Consider the following 15573-nt stretch of genomic DNA (forward strand, 5'->3'; position numbering starts at 1 on the left):
AGTTGTAATCTTTAATTCATGCTTACTGGCTGTTTTACGTTTATTTCCTAACAACTCTACTTCTATAAAGTCGTCGATAGTTTCTAAGGTACAATTCTCAGCTGCATTTTTCCTTATTCTTGAGGATTTCCCCTTTTCTAAACCCTCCGTACCTTTCCGCTTTCCCATATTGGTAAAATTATAGGTAAGATTTGACTGGAGGAATCCTTCTTCTACTACCACACCCCTTACTTGATCCCTCTCGAATTTGTCCTTCTCTTTCAAGGATGAAACTTTTCTTTCTTTAGCTTCTTTTTAATGTGCTTCCTATATGCTTATATTGTTCAATTATTTTTTTAGTCTGTTTTGTTCTTAAAAACCTTAATAACAAACCCCTAGAAAAAAGTTTATTAAACAAACAAATTAGCAAACATATGTTTATGTTAAATAATAATGTAAAGATTTTAGATATTTGTTTTAAATGTAGAACAAAATAACACAATGCTAAAGCACTGCTAACTTAATTTTGAGTATAAATATTATGTTAAGGTAATTGGGATTTCTAAAGCGCATAATCCCCAGCAGGTCTGTTAGCGCTAAGAGAGAGTAGCTAGAAACCCCACCATCGGCTGACTGTTATGACCCCTGTCAAAGCGTGTGTTGTTGCCAGGCCTCTGTGAATACGAGGGCCCCAAATCCCTGCCTCTATTATTTGCTATGGGAGAGCTGGGAAGCCCTCCAGCAGCTATGCGCTCTACAAATCACATACACATAAACATGTTTCAGTGAAAGTGGTTGGACAAGTATGGTGCTGAACTAAACATCAGATCAGAGCTAAAGTACATTTGTAACAGTTTTTGGATCTTGTGGCTGTAGTAACTCTAGAAGTGCATCTTGTGATACGCAATGAGCTTTCCATTTTGTGGGTGGGTATTTGTTCCTCCCTAAACCCCTCCTCCTCTCTGTCTCCTCCATATTTACTACACAAATGAAGACATACTTGTGTGGCAATCTCTTCAGCCATTGTGGAGGTCTCCACATTGAAAATATAGGACAGGCAGAGGCTTGGACCTCCTCATGTAGATTTTTTTATTGCATTTCATAGTATGTGAGTTGTACTATTGTATTACTACTAAATTTACTACAAAATTGAGGCTGTCAATATACCCTGAGTCCACCTTTACTAAAAGAAAATCTATATAATTCTCAATATAATGCAAAAGGCAGCATCAGCTACCTCACCATTCTAAATGCACATCCACACAGCAATAAATCGAGTTGCATTGACTTGCACCAGCGCTTGGCTGTGACCCTAAGTTTGGCCAAAGGCTCTTTACAACAGTCCTTGACAAGTGCTGATCAGATAAATCCTGTATGCACCTCACATTATTCTTGCTGAGGAAGAGATCTTTACTCAAGCTTGTTTCTATGGAAAAATCAAAGATAAAACATGAACCATCATCATGGTCTCAGCAGAAGAAAATGTATAAACCCGATTCATACTTAACTGTACATCAACATGTCATTTAAAGTGATTTATTTCTGTTCTCCCAGATCCCTCAATCTTCCTGCAGTGAAATGTGCACAGTTGGATTCAGAAAATCCACTCGAGAGGGCCAAGGAGTCTGCTGCTACGACTGCATCCCATGCTCTGAAGGGGAGATTTCCAATCACACAAGTGAGTTTTGTGAGGCCCAGTCACGGGCCAGAATTATGCCTCTGTGCTATCTCAAAACCCTTTCTGTGACAGAGATATGTTCCTGAGGGAGTTTTAGAAGGAATTTCCATTTTAAAGGAATCTTAGAAGGGTGTCTGTTTTACAAACTTGGAAATAGAGTCTGTTTACAGAAACCCAAGAGTGTGCTATGCAGAAGAACTCCTGAATGGTTCTTGTTGAATTATGGGAACCCAAGACAGTGGCTTTTTGTAGGATCCCTAGAACTGGCATTTTTAATAACCAGATGCTGAAACAAGTTTCTCTCCTGGAAATTGAACAATTACTTAAAAAATCTTGAGCATTATCAGATTCTCTTCAAGCCCCACATTGGTTTTGAGCTCTGTGGTTGCATGGTGAAATACCATTTGCACACAGTATCAGATTGGTTTTTGCACTCAATTACTACTTTTTGCTGTTTAATGGGTAATAATGACCTACAATTTAAACTTTTGTTGTTGTTACAAACCCTCAGGTTCGGTGTTTGTGACAGCAAAAATAAATTTTCCCATGTACCAAATCCATTTTAGAAGCAGTTAAAACTTTACCTATTTTTAAAATAGGTTTATGACTGGATACAGAATTGCAGTTGGGAAGGAGAATGTTGTGGCTGCCCCTTCTGAATTGCAATCCAATATCAGGTGTATTAACGGTTTGCAACTCAAATTCCAGTCATATTAAAATGAAAAGTTACAGACTTCCAAGTTGGGTTGGTAACTGATTTGCAACAAAGAACGAGTCCCTTTGAACCCCTCTCCATTCTTATTTTTGAATTGAGGTCAGAGTTTCAAGGAAAGTATGCAAGTGGTTCCAGGGACCACTGCCAACTCCAAATGAAACTTACAAAAATATATATATTTTTTAAAGCAGTCCAATTTTCTTAAAGACAACAGGCTGCTTTCAATAACCTTTAATGGACGTGATGTAAAAATGGGCTGCACCATACCTAAAACCATTTGCCTCAACTTTTGAACTTTGCACTCAATCAATCAGAAATCTTTATTAGGCCAGTACACTGGTCATAAAAGCACATAGAATGAATACCAAAATCACTTTAAATGACTGATAGCACATCAGCTTCACAAGAGATATTAAAATTACACTAACATATTTTACTTTATATACATTTTCCTAAGTTTGAAAGCAGCACTGACATAATTAGAAGTATTTAAATAGATTACTTAATAGGGTAAAGATTCAAATATTACTTAATCCCTCTTTATATAAGAAAAGGACGTTGTGCATGGATTAACTGAAAATACAGGACTTTAACTACAGATACATAATGCAAAATAGCATAAAGTGCACTGTTAGATAGGGTTGTGACAATGTCAATCAAGCCATATGTTATTCATTTAAAATACTGAAATCACAATAACATTTTATTAGAATGCATAACATCTCCTGCCTTTCATAGCAGCAGTAATATAATGAAGTGTGACCATACAAATTTCTGGGGAAGTTAAAGATTGAATTTATTCTAAGCCCTCTTTATATGAAGTAAAGTGCTTGTGTAGAAGTATGAAAAATAAGAATTGAGCCCTTAACGAATGATGTAGGGTGCAAAATAGCATAAAGTGCACAGTTGAATGGGTTGGGACGGTGTCACACGGACATTTCGAAAAGGAAGTGATCCGAGAACCCACCAGGGGAAAAGCAACTAAATGGTGGATTATATTTAGTCTCAACCTTGACAGATAAAACTTAAGCTGCTGATTGCCAAACCATGTTAGGTAGGGTTCAATACCAGACACATTTAAAATATGCATATAATTAATAATGGAATAGGAGCCAAGAGACTTTTCAATCCTAACCTCTTCATGATGTGAGGGGAAACTCTTTTCCACCCTCTCCTTGGTCTGAGATCCTATACTTCCGGGGGAATTAAAAAGATCAATCAAACCTAGAAAGTAAAAGGCTTTTTTAACATAAGCCAGCCATGGAATGACATTCACATTCTCCAGATTTTATACAATCAATCAAAATTTCCCTAGAAAGCCCAGTCCTAGGGGTTCTCTACATTTTTACCAACAATAGCAAAGGAACTAAATTATTAAAATCTTCAAAAAAAACACCCCCTTTCCACATATGTACTAAAACTAGAGGTTGATTTTGGTAAAGCTAAAAGTCTAGTGCAAAACTTAATTTCCACCGATTGTAGCTTCCAAAGAACTGTATAACCCCACACTACTGCTCCATAGGCACCAAGGGATAAGCACTTACATTCATATAATTGGATCATGGCCGTAGTCAGTTTATGTCCTAGCTGTTTTTCAAATCTAAATAACGTTTCATAAGCAACCCCCATTTTTGTGTTCTCAGACTAATTAAACATTCCATGACCCATTTGTCCAAATACCTAAAGGAGGATAATTTCATCAATACACTTTTGTTGCAGTCACGCACACCTTTAATATAAGAACCAAGTTTGGGACACAAACCCATGACAAAATCAGAAAAAAACACTATCACCATCTTTCTCAAGACCTAACTCTGGAATGCTACTTAAGGATCTCCATAAGTGTCTCATAGAATGCATGCACTGACTCTTTATGCTCTTGTGAGGATCTCAATATCTTTGCCCAATTGCTTTCTTACTCTGACACCTTCTTTTTTAAATGCTCTATCATCTCCTTGTATTTGTCGGCAACCACATTAGAAGGAGCATTCTTAGGCACAGCCCTAGCAGTTTCCTCAGTTAGCCAAGCAACAGCAACCTTACACTTGGATCAAGGATTACTAAGAACTACAATCTCAAACAACAAATTAAAATCCATCCAGAACATTTTAGAAACGGGGGTCAACCTGTGAACTGCCTTGTTTGACTTTCAGGTTCCTCTGGCAATTTTGCAAAGTTTGTTATAAAAGCATATGGATCAGCATCATTCATACACTCAATTCAATCCCTCCATGTACATCTCTGAATGGGAAACTTTTCCTGTGTCTGATTCGCTAGTTGACCCCTTCACTTTATTACCTGTTTCTGAAGCTTTCTTTTTACTAGTAACTCCTCTCTTCCTTCTCGCTCTGTATTTCTTTAAGTCACTCCATCCCAGTGTCATTTATACTACATTCTTCTTGTAAGCTCTTAAGGTTATTAAACCCAGTTCTTTTATTTCATCATTGGATAGATCCATTTTGTAATTTCTCCTCAAATTCTTCATTCTACTGATGTCTATCGCAAGTACATCAGTCAGGTCTTCAAGTTTGTCCCCGTGCTTCATTTACACATCTTGGCTTCTTCTTTGATTAAATATCTCATTTCAACAACATTGTCAATAATCTGTTTAAGTCAATTGTCCCTTACAAAATGCCTCCAAATTAAATTTTTAAAAGACCAATATTATTACCTTTCTCATTAGGGAGTTCCTCAATGGTAGCATTAGGAACGGGAGGATCAATTGAAACTAAAGAAACATTGAAGCATTTCTGCGAGCACTTGGCAATGGCGTCACTTCAATCTCAATTACGGCACTTGCTATCATATTCACGACTGCAGATGTAATTAGTCCCTGTGTTGTATACCCTTTTATCTCCTGCTGCACCTGTGTCGGTACTACAGCAGGACCAAGTCATTGCCTCTTTTCTTCCATTGTATATTGAGGTCTGGAATGTAAAAGATGATTTAAAATGTTGTCCTCTTTGAGTCTCAATTTTTTTTTCTAACTCCTGCATACGTTTTCTTTTTCGCTCCTGTCTCTTTGACTATCATGAAAAAAACCTTCACTCCCCCTATCGTATCCTCTCCAGCATCTTTCCTGACAATCCCATTTGTTTTAAAGCATTGTCTAAATCATCATTTCACCTGCTTCAACATTTTCTTATTCTCCTTCCCCGTGGCTACCTGATCCCCTTTGTTTAATGCTTCAAAGTGTGGAGGTCTAGGTAATGGCTATCTATCATTCTTAGTTTATCTCAGTAAATTTAAATTTGTAATGTTGGAGGTACACTGTACAGGAAACTGTAGGTCTGCATCAGAAGTAGTGCATTCATGCCATTCAGAAAATCAGGCACACGTATACAACGTATATTTCATGTTATCATGTTATCATTTCATGTGCAGGCTTTCTCCAGCAGGCAGTTTCTGACCCTCAGTAAAATGTACACTAGGGGCTTTAGGCTTCTTCAAGAGCACTCTATATTTTTGCTCATAACGACCCAAAAATCACACAGAATAAGCTAGCATACAACACCAATTGTAGCAATGCTATGCCAAAGGTCAACATAGTGAACTATACTATTCCTTATGTTAGCGCACCATCTACTGCAAGTGGATGTAATGACTTGTGTAGTAATGGAATTGCGTGGTAAAAACGCTGTTGTTATAACGACTGCGTTGTAATTGCATTGCAATGTAATCACTGCGATGTAAAGGTTGTTTCCCAGTAAAACCAGCATATCGCAATATCTTGGATTTCTACAAATCCGATAACCAAACCAATCAGCAATAAATTAAAAAAAATTCAACACAATTCACAAATAATAATAATACAGCAAAACAACATTGATCAAATCACCAATTGAACCCAGAATCAACATAGCATAACCAAAAACCTCACATACAGCATAGCAATCCATTTCTCAGCAGAATTGTCAGACCTCAACTGCATGTCATAAAGATATCCTCTGCACTCACTATTCGCCATAATAATATTTACAATCCAAATAAATTAGGAATAGCACTTCAAGCCAGGTTCATTGCAAAATCCTCTAGGGTAATCTAGACTAAGACTGGATGGAGTTCACAGAGTTCTGCTACGCGGAACTCTGCGAAGTGCAAAAAAACCTCCGCCGCACTACGTGGAGCTCCGGAAGTGGCGGAGTGCATTAGATAAATGCAGTTTTCAGTGATTTTCAGTGCCAGGTGCTTGTCCACACTGTACAATCATCGTGAACGGCACTGGGCACAGCTCAAGTGGGCGCTATTTCCTCTTTGCTGCTCGAGTAGATTTCTACTCAAGGGGCAGCTAGCTGAAAGCGAACGGACAGTTTCTCAATGCGACCGGTGGCGAGCATACGCGACCACTCGCAATGAGAAATCTGACTGTGTGTGTTAAGAAATCTAGCTGGGAGGTTGATTTTCGTAACTCGTGCTTGCCAACATGACGTTGTCGAATGCTGAGTTCACCACCCAGAATTAATCCAGGCTGCTTGGAATTTTCTAAAGCAGAGAGGAGCTACTGTTTAGCGCAGAATTATCCTCTACTACCAAAAATGTGGGAGAAAAACTGTATCTCAAAATATTAGACACCACAAAAGGTACCCAATCCAGACATTTACTGTATTCGAGGTGGTATTAAACGTCAGTTTCTGTGTTTGAATAATTGTATACTGGAGTTATCATAGATATAGGTCTTGTAAAATCTATTCCTTATTTTGCAATGCAGCACGAACTATGACATAGGTCTATTGTGTTTTACCTAGGAAGGAAATAACAAAAAAAGTCCCATCAAGTGGTATGGGGTATTGGAACAAGTTAACACACATGTGTCTACACTCTTCAATTAAAAGCCTCAGTTGTTGCTACAGAAAGAACGACCTTCCTCCCTCTCATCCTACAACAGATATAGGACTACTTCCTAATATGCTCGGGTATGTCAAATAAACATAAATCCTCTAAACTCTAGGAATGAATGTAAAGTCTGTAACAAAAGGTACGTCAGAGATCAGACTATGTCCATTCATGTCTTTCAGGGCCCACATGAAACTGACAAAGAGTCAAGAAAAGGGATCCAGATGACCTCAAACATTAGGATTTGGTCATTAAGTTTATCAATCATCATTTTGTAAGCAGCAAGTGAGCTCATCATGTCCATCCATTCTGCCATGTTTGGCATAGTGGTTGTTTTCCATTTTCACAGGATGCAGAGTTTTGCCATTAGCAAAGACAGTGGTAACAATCTCTTCCGATGTGAAGTCAGATTATCTATTTTGTCAAAGTTATACAAGACCGAGATCTCCATGGAGGATTGTATGTGTGCCACCTCTACAAGGTTTAAAGATGACCTAACAGAGGTCCAGAAAGTTGATAGTTTGGGGCAAGACCAGTGCACCCTCCTAACATGTCTCATCCTATCGGACCACAGTGCCAGCAACGTGAGGACGGTGCAAGGTGTGCCCTTTATTGTTTATAGGGTGACCAATGCCATTCATGCAGTTCTTAGAAGTAACATCATTTCATATGTGCTTCCCTCGGGTATCTGCTGAGAGTATGCAGGATCTCTAACCATACTTTGTCAAACTCCATTAGACAGTTGGTCAACTAGGTCCTGCATAGTAGCCTTAGAAAAGAGTGTGCATGTTATTAATGAGTACAAGTCAGAGATTATCTTTCAGTAAGCACCCCATTTTGTTAGATAGTCATGTACCGAAGAGCATTCTGGTTCAATCTGAATGGAAGCAGCCCAGGGTATTCCCGAGACATCTGCTCAGATTTATGTACCTCCAAAACTCGATATGCAGGAGTTTGTATTCATGCTGTAAGTCACAGAATGATTTCATTGTGTCTGCCTGAAAGAAGTGGCCTATGTGTTGAATGCTCTTGGTTATCCACTGATTCCAAGAAAGATGGCATTGTACCAAAAGCAAGGCTGCTGCATGTATCATTGCTTTGTGGGTCAACTTCCACACTTGCAAGGAACATTGCAGCATTGGATTATTGGTATCTTTAGAATCTTGAAGTTGTTTATACTGGACTTGTGAGCCTATGGCCTCATTGTGAATCTCATCTGGTATGATCAAGCAATCCGGAGTTTCCAACTCATTTTGAACATGGGTTGGCGAGTTGTGACAGCTGATTAGCCATATAGTAGTATTTTATACTAGGAAAGAGGAGGTCGTCTTAGCTTGTCTCTGCATATAGTTTGGACATGGCTAGTTGAGGTCTGCCCTGGTCCCACACAGAATTTTGTTATATCTTAATCTATTTTCCGCACTGTCGTGCATGGCATTAGTTGAGCAATCACGCTGATCACATATTTAAAACATGCGGACACAGTCATCTATATGGTTTGGATTTGGCTCCAAAAAGAAAGATGTAGGCCCTGCCATTTCAAGAAGTTCCACTGCGGTAGGTTAATCAGACCCATAACGTTGCCTGCTACCACTCACATGAAATCTGGGCTGATCAGAATTGGCAGATATTTCAATTTATGCTCCAAGCACTTGAATGGGAGCCGGATACTGAGCTGACTTTCATAACAGCAGTCATTGGCATGGCCTTACTCTTGGACCAATTTGTTTTGCAGCCGGAGAAGTTAGAGAACCATGCGCTTGTCCATCAGGGTTGGGATGAGCGTATTTTGCTCTGACAATGTCAATAAGATGTGGTTGGTGCATAATACGATCTTCAACTCACCAGCTTGTAAGGCAATGCCTTCAATTTCCTTATGATTCTAGATTTTGGTTGCCAGAGGTTTGAGGGTGAGCAAGAAAAGACAGAGGGCAACCCTGCCCCGTGCCTGTGGGAGTAGGCAGGTTCTCATAAAGGAAACAGTTGCAGATGATATGTGTTGAAGGAGAGTAATATCGCAATCAAACCTTGTTGAGAGGTTTGGCTCCAAACCCCATTTTAGTCATGAACCAACACAAGTAGCCCCACTCCACCTGATCAAAGGCCTTCTCTGCTCAAGGCAGAGGGTCATTTTTACATCCTGATCATTGTGAACCTGCCACAACAGATGAAGCAGGATTCACAAATGCAAAACCCACTTGGTGTTTGTCAATGAGTAGGGATATCACCCAGCCTAGTTTGATGGTAAGGACTTTAGCCCAGATCTCTATGTCGCTCTTCAGCAGTGAAATAGGTTTATAGTTTCAGGTTTGTTGTGGATCTTTTTCAGGCTTCAGGATATGGGCTATGATTGTGTTTGGGAATTCTAGGCAAAACCAACCATTAGAGGAAGTTTACTGAAAAACCATGGTCAGAAGAGGTATTGTTGTGTTGGTTTGATTTAAAAAAAAGTCTATCAGGAAGCTGTCTTCTCCTGCGGCCTTCCCACTGACATTTGTTTAATGACTTCTGCAACTTGCTCTTCTGTAATTTCTTGCTCTAGGAAATCTCTCTGGGCCTCACTCAGGCTTGGCAATAATACATCAGACATGCATGTTTCTTCTGCTGATGAGGGGTCCTGGTGCTCAGATGTGTATAACTGAGTATAGTAAAAGACACATTATTTGGTAACATCCAGAGGATTTTACAACAGTCATCTGGTAGGGTGGCATGTTGCTGGTTTAGATGGTAGTGCTCTCTCTCTCTCTGTTTCATCTGAAGGGCAAGTAGGTATCCAGCCTATTCACCCTTCTCATATTGGCGCCACGTAATGCTGAATAGTGCTTTTTCCGTACAGGATTGAGTACATGGCATTGAGAGCATATTTTGTCTTCGTAGGAAGGTGAAGCTGATCATCTGAGAGGGAAAGCCTATAGGCATGCAGCAGGGCATGGATTTCTTGTTCTAGCTTATACCTGGAATCAGGAACCTCTCAACGCTGTGACGTTGTATCTCTTATCCCCAGTCTCCTAATGCATGCTTTTTCAGCTACCCATAGACTCTGTTGTGAATATATAGACCCCACGTTTAGCTCTAGAAAATCTTGGACCTGTGGTCATAGAGTCACTTTGTACTGAGAAGGCATTCACAAGGTTCTAGGGCATGGGATGGTGAGTTGGAGGTCCAATAAATCAAAGTTGGTGCGTCATCGGACAGCAGGAGAAGAATATTATAGTCTCTATTTGCATGATGGAGCAGGCACCACGGCTCAACCGGTCTGTCCTTGTTATTCATAAAGTCTGGCCTTCTAGATCTGTCCACTACGGGGTCTAAGGTGGCGTTCCAGAAACCATCCATTAAGAGTTGGAATTTAAAAAACATTGGGCAAAGCCTGCTAATACTACAGGCCGGAAAGGCTTCTTTCTTCATGTTGTGGGCTTATAAATAGCCTATAAATCAGTAGCATGATCTTGAATGAAGAGTTTCACAAAGATATCCTTCCGTATCGCACCAAGTCTATAGAGTTTTCACTCTCAGGTCCTTATAAAGGACAGATGCCACTCCTTGCTTGATGTAGGTGGTATGTGGGGTACTTGTGCCCTCCAGATGTTTCTGATGGCATGCGAAGTAGTGTAAATTTTGCACCCAGTCCCTTTGAAGTTTTGCAGATACCGTATTGGAAAGGTGTGTTTCCTGCAGGAGGACGATATCAGGTTTATGAGGGGCCATTCAATTCTGATTTCTATATCAATGAAAAGTTAAAGAGTTTTATTACAGAATGAAAACATAAAGCAGCACTGAGTCAATTGCATGAAGGGTCTCAATACAGAGTTATACTGAGACGCAAAAAACAGGATAGTATGGACAGCATTCCGAGTTGTAAAACAAAGTCATCTGGTGCACACCCAAAATTATGGATTTTTGTAAATGGTAGCATTGTATTGGCAAATCAAAGCCCATATACAACAAGTAAATGTGACATCGTCTTCACACCTGAGCATTAACACAATACATAAATAAATATTTAGCAGCCTCAATGCTCATGTCATACGGAGATGCTAGAACATCACCAGATATGTGAACTACAATGCTTTATATGAATATTGAGCAGAGTGAAGCAGTGGAAAAACCTTGGACAATGTTTTGAGTTGTGTTTGAACTGGGAAGTCTTAATTGGGAGAATAAAAATAACAGTGGAAATAAACCAGTACATTTTAGCTTGACTGTGTGCTGGGGAGTTTATGAGGATAGAGGGTGGACAGTAGGGAAGAAGCATAAGTGACAGTGTGACTTCCATTTAGTAAAAGATGGTCTGTGTATTTCAGCCAAGACTTAGTTAATAAGACATCAGAAAAACAGACTTCTAGGCATCAAAGAAATATTTTTCAAAAGCAACAGCGTAAGTAAAGATGAGTGAAATTGAGTGTTAAAATGCATTCTGCACACTGTAAATGATTCACAAAATTATGAATATATAAAATTATTCTACACCACCAATGCCTAAATTATAAAAGAATAAAGGCTCCATTATGATGTCGGTCGGAAAGCATTCTGACTGACTCTTTGTTTGAATCGTTTTCGACCGATTCAGGTTAGGAGAGTCCGACTGACCAATTACGATGTTTCCAAACCCCATTCGGTTGCACTCCCATCGACTTCAATGGGAGCCAGTGTTCCAACATACAACACAGTCTCCCATGAAAATGTGGTGTTTGCAGAAAACCTTGCACCCTGTGGCAGGCACCCCTTAGTACTTGCCACACTGTGCATGGTTGTAAAAAGGGGTCTCATGGGTACCCCCACAGGCCCCAACCAGATGCCTCCAGGTGAAGGGGACCTGCTGCAGGCCCACAAAGTCAGTTTCTGACAACCTTTTTGTGTCAGACAGACCGATTAGGAAAGACTGTACAAATCGATCATCCTAATATGTTGGTCGGAAATATGGTCCATAGGCCTGTACGAGTCGGCTCCGACCGACTCAGAGTCTCCGAATACCGATCGGAACCGAGTCAGAAATACCAAACAGTTTCCGTTTCATCATAATCGGTCAGTTCGAAATGTTTCCGAGTCGGTCGGAAACATGGATTCCGACACGAGGTAGGAAAATCTGAATGCCGTTCGGAGCCTATCAGAACGACATCCTAATAAGGCCCTAAGTGCTGGGGCACAAAGGTTTGCCCAGAAGCCCATGGCTGGCGCGATCAAAGGTTGTTGTGCTGAATAATATGGCTGCATAGTCTTGATTCCACCTCACCTGGCATTCCCTTCCCCCCTTGTCTCCCCCTTGCGGGTTCTTTTTCATCCCTGCTTTCTCTCTTGGTCACAGTTATTTCGTCTTTTTCCTTCTCCCTATTTCCCACTATAGTGCTTGTCTCTCTCTTGCTCTGTGTCAAAATCTGTTGAGTAAAAAGAACTGCTAGTCCCACAAAATCAGTCCTGGTGGCCCCACATGCATCCAGCTGCTCACTACAAGTTCTGGTGGTCTGCCCTTGCAAGATTGTCAACAGTGACCACCTCAGTGCATCAGGAAGGCTTGCCAGTAGTAATTGAAAAAGGGCTTTATCAATTTGAAATGCCTCTATATAAGTAACACATAACAGCCATGGCTGAAATGCCCCTGTCACAAAGGCAATATTATGAGTAATAAGTCCTCAATGTCACATATTTTGTCACTCAAATAATATCTGTACATATATTTTGGAAATTCAACCATTTCCCCTCAAACATAATCTCTAATACACACTTTTTAATTTTGGTATGCATATATTAATTCAAACACACGAAAGCTTCTAAGTAAGTGGACTGATCTACACACATGGGTGCTACCTACAGGGACCTGGAGAGCTACCAGTAGTTCACAAGCTACTCTTGAAAGCCTGATGTACACAAATATCACTTATGAAAAAAACGTTGACTGTTTTCCATACCTTGCCACCTCACTCAGATGTTGACAACGTTGACAGAAATTTAACTGTATCTCAATGGAAGGGTGATTGTAGAATGCTTCCCCTCCAACCCCATCCAAATAAATCAAGATGGTGTGTCTGATCCTGTCTCATGGATATTTGTCTCTTGTTCTAGACTCACCTGACTGCATGAAGTGCCCGGATGACCAGTGGTCTAGCATGAAACGGGATCGCTGCATCCTGAAATATGTGGAGTTCCTCTCCTTCCAAGAGCCCCTGGGTTTCATCTTGCTTGCTGTGGCCACATCCAGTACCATGGTTGTCATCTCAATCTTTGCTATCTTTGTCAAGCACAGAGGAACCCCAATAGTCAAGGCAAACAATCGGGGCCTGAGCTACCTTCTTCTAATTAGCTTGTCACTCTGCCTTCTAAGCACGTTGCTCTTCCTAGGACGTCCTACTGACATCACCTGCATGCTTCGCCAGGTCACATTCAGCATCCTCTTTGTCATGTGCATTTCATGCTTGCTGGCCAAAACTGTCCTGGTGCTGATGGCGTTCCAAGCCACCCACCCAAACACGCCCTTGAGAAGTGGACTTGGCGCAAAGATTCCAACCATGATAGTCTTTGTTTGCACACTCATTCAAACTCTGATCTGCACAGCATGGCTGGCATCATTCCGTCCCTTTGCTGAACTGAATATGAAGTCCCAGACTGGAAAGGTTCTGATTGAATGTAACGAAGGCTCTCCCACAGCCTTCTGGTGTGTCCTGGGGTACATGGCGCTTCTGGCCCTCACCAGTTTTCTTGTTGCATTTAAAGCGAGAAAGTTGCCTGACAGCTTCAATGAGGCTCAGCTCATCACGTTCAGCATGGTAACCTTTTTAACTGTCTGGACACTGTTCCTCCCATCCTATCAGAACACCAAAGGGAAGTACATGGTTGCTGTGGAGGTCTTCGCTATCATCTCATCCTCAATGGGGATTGTAGTTTGCATATTTCTTCCCAAGTGTTACATCATTGTCATCCGGCCTGACCTGAACAGCAGAAATTACTTGAAGGGGAAGCTCAGTCACTGACATCAACCAATTAAACCCATGAAAGAAATGCATAATCCGCATTGAGAGATTGAAGGTCCCATTCTGATAATTGCTTTACCATAACTAGTAATAATGGAATTATAATGAATTCAGAATTAAATGGAGAGTTCCCATTGCTTCCTACACCTTTATCCACATTTAAAAGTGCAAAACAGCACCAGCTTCTATGGAATAAAAGCTGATGATAGTTTGCACCTGTAATTGTGGAAAATAGCATCTTTTATGCAATAATATCACTTTTATCCAGTGGAGTAAACCACAATTATGGGTCCGCAATTCAGAATGCCGTGAGGAGCAGCTGAGATTTGCATGTACTGAACAGATATCCATGGGCCCTGGGCTGAGGGAGGTCTCATTTAACGAGAGAAAAGCTGCACCTTAGGAGCTGCAGGACCTGTTTTACACCCCAGCCTTTATCTAAACACAAATTAAATGTGGGGAATCCACCGCCTACTCATTTAACACCATTTCCCACTCCGAAAAAAACTGAGTGAGGGACTCAGTGTGCAGGAGCCTTCCCTTTTTTTAGACCTTGGATCTAAACGTTTTATGTAACACTCATGGTCCTGAAATGCTATAAATGGACCAAAATACTAAATTATATCCAAACACTGATTAAATAATTAAATGAATGAAAAATAAATCACTCTCCTCTGAATCCTCGTTTTTCAAATTATAAATATTTTTTTAAAATGTGTATTGAGTTTAACCTACTACATAGGGTGTCAGATCACATCTTGTTTTGTACATTTTCCAGACTGATTTAGAGATGGACTGTGATGCACAGTGGCGGTCTCCTGAAGCATGTTCTTGCTCAGGCAAAATCCTGACACATTTCATTCTCTGACAACAGAAGTAAATATACACAATCAAAAGGAACAAAATGAAAAACTTGCTGATCATATGACAAGTTTTAAAATTTTCAAAGAATCTCAGACCTACTTCTAGAGTTCATGAAATATCTGTTACGTTGTGATGCGTTTTGACCTGTGCATGACACTTTTGATGGGCAGAGTTCTGACATCAAGGCAAAATTAGCATATGCTCAATCTACAGCAGTATTCAATAACAAAAATGATGCATAGGAAATAATAATTAATCTATTCAATGGACAGTGAAAAGTAAATTATCCCTTCCTGTTTGAATTAAATCACATGAAAATCAATCAGTGCTTTATATTCACCTGAAACCGAAAGCAAAACAATTCTAAGTAGCTTTTTTATTATTTTTTGATAACTGTTCTATTTTTTCATAGACAGAGGAAATTCTTTTTTTTTCTTTTACAAAACATATATATATATATACACAACAGGTACATATATATATACACCACATATATATTCAATACAAACTACAAAAATATATATACACAATATTTACAT

At 39.9% G+C, this 15573-nt stretch overlaps 1 pseudogene; it reads left to right on the plus strand.

Annotated features, from left to right (window-relative positions):
* The first annotated feature begins 1539 nt into the window (after positions 1–1539).
* Positions 1540–14184, plus strand: LOC147678070 (vomeronasal type-2 receptor 26-like; annotated as a pseudogene).
* The last annotated feature ends 1389 nt before the right edge of the window (positions 14185–15573 follow it).

The sequence above is a fragment of the Lissotriton vulgaris genome, chromosome 12 (genome assembly GCF_964263255.1).
Source record: "Lissotriton vulgaris chromosome 12, aLisVul1.2, whole genome shotgun sequence".
Taxonomy (NCBI): domain Eukaryota; kingdom Metazoa; phylum Chordata; class Amphibia; order Caudata; family Salamandridae; genus Lissotriton; species Lissotriton vulgaris.